Source organism: Pantherophis guttatus, chromosome 12, assembly GCF_059756535.1.
Source record: "Pantherophis guttatus breed Tessera chromosome 12, ASM5975653v1, whole genome shotgun sequence".
NCBI classification, from domain to species: domain Eukaryota; kingdom Metazoa; phylum Chordata; class Lepidosauria; order Squamata; family Colubridae; genus Pantherophis; species Pantherophis guttatus.
This window is the reverse complement of record NC_142074.1, coordinates 10,367,492-10,373,322: the sequence shown is the minus strand read 5'-3', so window position 1 is coordinate 10,373,322 and position 5,831 is coordinate 10,367,492. Positions and strand designations below refer to the sequence as shown.

The 5,831-nt window shown below is 39.3% G+C and overlaps 1 pseudogene; it reads left to right on the top strand.

The window, feature by feature from the left end:
• Nucleotides 1–815: 815 nt before the first annotated feature.
• On the top strand, nucleotides 816–3,127 carry LOC117675912 (transcription factor BTF3 pseudogene; annotated as a pseudogene).
• The last annotated feature ends 2,704 nt before the right edge of the window (nucleotides 3,128–5,831 follow it).

Below are 5,831 nucleotides of genomic sequence, written 5' to 3'. Positions count from 1 at the left end.
CGAAAATGGGCCAAAAAAAGGCCCAGAAACAGGCCAGAAAAAGACTGGAAAAGGTCCGAAAAAAGTTAGGCCAAAAACTTTTTTTTGTTGTTATCCTCTTCTAAATTTAGGTGCATCTTATAGTCAGGTGCGTCTTATAGTCCGAAAAATATGGGTAGGTATAAACATAAACATAAACATAAAAGAAGTAAGTTCAGATAAATGGGGACAGTAGGAAAAGGATGGTAGGCAATCTGGTGCGCTTATGGACACCCCCTTTACGGACCTCTTAGGAATGGTGTGAGCTCCACAGTAGACAGTTTGAGTCTGAAGCTATGAGGGTTTGAGGATGTAACAACAGAGTCAGATAGACCATTGCAGGCGTTGACCACTCTGTTGCTGAAGTCGTATTTTGTGCAATCAGGTTTGGAGCAGTTTACCTTGAGTTTGTATCGATTGTTTGCCCATGTATTATTGTGGTTGAAGCTGAAGAAGTCATTGACAGGTAAGATGTTGTAGCAGACAATTGTGTGTACTATGCTTAGATTGGACTGCAGGCAGCGCAGTTCCTGATTGTCCAAGCCCAGAATTTCAAGTCTGGTGGCAGAAGGGATACTATTGTGAGTAGAGGAGTGGAGTACTCTTCTTGTGAAATACCTCTGGACCCGCTCAATCGTATTAATGTCCGATATACAGTGTGGATTCCAGGTGGATGAACTGTATTCAAGAATTGGTCTGGCAAAGGTTTTGTAAACATGTACACCATAGAACAAACCAGTCTAGTATTCTTACCAGAGACATAAAGGAGCAAGTTTAAATTAATGTATTTTGGACACATGTTAAAAAAACCCAGATCTGATGAGAAATCTATAATTCTGGGCAAGGGTGAAAAGAATGAAAAGAAGACAACCAACAACAAGGCAGATGGACTTGGTTACTGTGGCAATAAGGGTACTGTTGGACGTCTGAAGAAATAGGTTGTTCATTCTGGAGAAGATCTACTTATGTGGTTGCTAAGAGTTAAATCATCACTGATCGTTCAGCGTTGAATTGGAAATCAGCATCTGTATCTCTAGAATTGTTTTTATTAACATCATTAATTAGTGTACTAGGATTTCAGGCTAAGAAATATCAATTTCCAGTTTTCTTCCTTTGGTGATTGAAACTGAGTAACTTGAAGAGAAGTCACTGATATCTTCAACTAGTTGAGATACCAAAAATGTCTAGAGTTGCTCAATCACGAAAAGTTTGCAGTATTTGAATTAATTTAGATCAGCATCTGTATATAATCCTATATTTTGTGGAGCTGTTTACTTATGATGGATCTTGCTCAAGAAAAATTGGCAAATATTTGTAAGTTTGATTTCAGTCTGGCTCCATACAATCTGTATGGGCTGAATTTACATATGCAAGCTTCCTGTAAAACTCCATGAAGGAAAGGCGAATTATCCAGTTAATACATCAATTAATATAGCAGTCTATGATGCAAGATACTCTTTTTAATTCTGTGGCTATAAATAATCAACATGATTGGAACATTTGAACTTTCATAAAAGACCATCAAGCTTTTCTCAGTATCTCAAGACCCTTGTGGTTTTAACACCTTTAACACCTTGGCTTACGGAGGATGTTGAGCGGTTAAAAATAACAAGTACATTGATGCTAAAGTAGAAAGAACATAAATAAATAATTAGGGAAAGGGAATTATAATCTACTCAGAGTAACAGAGTTGGAAAGGACTTTGGAGGTCTTCTAGTCCAACCCTCTGCTCTTCCTGAATAGAGCATATCAGAGGAAGAAAATATTAGCAACCCTGATGCCTGGAATGAAGATTGTGGTAAGTGTGACATTTGAGCTACAGTATATTTGTGCTATAAATTCCATGTTACATACTTCTATGGGAAACAGGAAGTGAAGGAACTCTTTAACGCCAGAGAGATTTTAGAACAGGAGTCGTCAACCCCTAGTCCATCAACTGGCATCAGTCCCTGGCATGCCAGAAACCGGTCCATAAAAACAAGCAATGCCTTATCTGTGGGAAACCATGCCCCCTCCAGTTGGCAGAAAAACCTCTCTCCACTTTTCTGGCGGCCATCTTGGTTCCCTCTGTGTGCGGCTCTCGGGCTCGGCACTTCCCTCCTGCGGCTTTTCCTGCTTGCTTGTCGGGATCTGCCCGGTTCATCCCGAAAGATGAAAGCATCAGTGGGAAGGGTACTACTCATAGAAAGAAGAAGGTGGTTTACAGAACAGCTACAGCAGATGACAAGAAACTTCAGTTTTCCTTAAAGAAATTGGGAGTAAATAACATATCTGGGATTGTCATGATAAATGCCTAACTACTATATCTCCCTGATCACCCGGACCTGCAAGGGTTAACTGACCACATATCCCATAATCCCTGTAACCACTCCTTACCTCTTTGCCCCTCCTCCTGGGTACAAAAGGTCCCACCGCATGGTCCACAGATTATTCCAGATGTATACCTGAAAGAGAAAGGTACAAGGTCAGTGACCTCCAGTACCATCAGATCTATAATAAAGCTACAGAAAAGAATTGGAGTCTGTCTTTGAGTTATTGGGCTAGATCCAGCTTTTAACAGGGATCGAAGAGGTCAACATGTTCACCAACCAAGCACTGTAATTCACTTCAACAATCCTAAAGTTCAAGCTTCACTAGATTGTAAAAACCCTTTTACAATCACAGCCATGCTGAGACAAAGCAGCTGACTGAAATGTTGCCTAGCATCTGAAACCAGCTTGGCTCTGATAGTCTGACAAGCTTGAGGATACTGGCAGAAGTTCTACCAAGACTAGCTGTGGATGGAAAAGCACCTCTTGCTACTGGAGAAGATGATGATGATGACGTTCCAGATCTCGTGGAGAACTTTGATGAGGCTTCCAAAAATGAAGCCAATTGAATTATCACGTTCAGTAAAACTTGAAAATTATGGGGAGCTGCTATTTTATATTGTGACTTTTATTTGTAATATTTTGTACTGCTCTTAGTCTTAAGATCTGTAATATTTGGAAACTCGGTTCGAGGCAGCTCTCTTCAGTTATTGTTAATGCACAGTGCAAATGGGCTGGAAGTGCACAAAATGGAAAAGTACTAAGTCCAAAAGCTAATAAAAACTAACTCTTTAGTCAAATACTTTATTAGTATTTTTGTATATAATTAAAATAATTAAAAGAAAGAAAGAAAGGAAGGAAGGAAGGAAGGAAGGAAAGAAGGAAGGAAGGAAGGAAGGAAGGAAGGAAGAAAGGAAGGAAGGAAGGAAGGAAAGAAGGAAGGAAGGAAGGAAGGAAAGAAAGAAGGAAGGAAGATCTCTCTCCGTGGAACCAGTCACTGGTGCCCAAAAGATTGGGGGCTGCTGTTTTAGAACTTAAGCAAGACCACCACCACCCCCGGGACAATTAAATAGATTTAATTTAAGCAATGTCTGGACCAAGTAATTAATCGTATTTTTCAGGCAGAAATTGCAAATCCATGAATGGCAATATGACCTCTGATACCAATAAGATCTGTCTAATAAAAGGAAGCCCAATGGTTGTTCAAAAACCCTCTGTCCTCCAAGACATCACAGTATCTTGGAGGCAGATTCTAGAAACCTTAATTTACAATTTACAACAGCGTAGCATGTAACATGAACTTTGCTCTGTCAATAAATTTAATAGTACACCGAGAAGACTTCTGGGGGTTGATCGCTAATTGTTTCTGATAAGCCCTCTAGGTCTGTTTTTCCTGCCTTAATTGCAAGTGCTTATCATAAACCCAAAAGAGATTTCATAACTGAGAAATGATTGCTGGAAACGCTATTGTGCCATTTCATTTTTAAAAGAATGGATTTCAGGATCAGCCTTTTATGATCTTCTATAGGGATACAAGTCTAGGAAATCAGGAAGGCAATTTTACTTCTCCATTTTAGCTTCCAAAGACATGCATAGGGGTAGACTGCTGGGGGTTCGCAGGGGTTCGGAAGAACCTCTAGCTAAGATTCTGTGCAGTTCGGAGAACCCACAAATCCCACTCCTGGCTGGCCCGGCTCACCCCGCCCCTCCCAGGAGTCCCCATGTAGCCTGTTTTGGATGCAGGTAAGTGCAGGGCATGTGCAGAGCCTTGGGGAGGGTGAAAAATGGGCTTACCGAAAGTTCAGTAAGGCCAGGCCTCCAGAGGGTCTCCGGAACCTGTGGAGGTCGTTTTCGCCCTCCTGGAGGCTCAAGTAAAGCCTCCAGAGCCCGGGGAGGGCAAAAATAATGTGGTGCAGGAAGCCGATTAGGCCACACCCACCATGGCCACACCCACCCAACAACCAGGCAGAGAACCCCTTGCTAAAATTTTTGAAGCCCACCCCTGGACATGCAGTTATCTTCAGGCTCACCAGTCATTCTACTGAATAGATAGATAGGTTGAGTTTAAGTATGTTAAGTATGAACAAGGTCAGAGCCCCAGCAGGGTCATCCATATCACTGGTTATAATTAATGTGATCTAACATAATACAATAACAAAGTTCTCCAGAAGGTGTTGTATTTCCTCAAAATAAAACAATACAGTGTTAGCAACCATGAAATTGAGGATTGAAGTGTGTCACTATCTTACAGAACTATGACCAATGTGCAAAAAAACTTTCCAGTCACATGATTTTTTTAAAAAATCACTTGATTTGATGAAAAATAACTTATTACTAGATCTGTAAAAGAAATTTCTAGAATCTGGAAGAAATCTTTGAGTTATGAATATAAAGTTGATTTAGTTGATCAGGGTTAAAATAAGAACTATGATTTTAAATTCTAGAAACCCTTATGGACTTTTTGCTGATATTTGGACAGAAATGATTGATTTCTGGAAGGCGATTGGATAATAGGATGGGGGTTATAGGAAGATATAATTATATACCTAATTGCTTGGAAGTGGGAAAATATTAATTTGTTTATACCTGTTGCAAGGAAGATCAGGAGTTATTTCTCTCCTTACTCTTTTTTCTGTCCTTTTCTTTTGTCTTTTCACTTTGCATTTGTTCTCTTTTCTTTTTTATTTCTGACTTTAGTTTGCATTTTAAATTTTTTGGAAATTTTTTCAATAAAAGGTATTTTCAAAAACACTAGGTTTAATAATGCAAGTGACATGTTTAAGTCGCTCTGAAAATACAATACCAAATGAATATATTCATTTAATGTATTGTGTTTTTAGCTGTTGCCTGCTGGGTGAACTATTCTTGTAAGAAGGTAAAGCAAGTTTAACATGTTATATACCAACATTAAAAGGCAAATATTTATAAACCATGGTTTGTGGTAGTTAACCAGATTTATCTAAGAAATGTTCATTAAACAAACTATAGCATGAGCCATTTTTTTAATGCTTTTCACATCTTATGTTAGTGTTCCTTCAGGTGCAGAAATAGATTTCAAGATAAACATATTCCTGATGATTCATTAATTTCTTTTATCAGAATATAGCGGAAGGCAAGCCTAGCAGGACAGCTGCACAACATTGCATCTGCCAAGCAAGGCCATTCAAGGTATCATGGGAAGTTGCTGGCTTAATGATAGTAATTTAAGCAAATGTAGAATTCTCAAGGTAGGAAATTGTTTTACAGGAGAGGGACGGGTCAGTCATTTGAGCAAATATTACCAGATGTTCATAAAGTGGCGAAAAAGAACTCGGGATATAAGGAACATGAATTCAGGAAGACAGAGAAGCCAAGAGATTAACCCATAACCACAGACCCGCAGTCATAGTGACCGCAACAGTTTTCCAAAAATGTTCGGATCACCCATATTTTTAGAAATGGACCTTTTCAGTTGTGAATAGCTTTTGTTTTCCCACCAATAAGGCTGTACGAAGCATCGTGCTT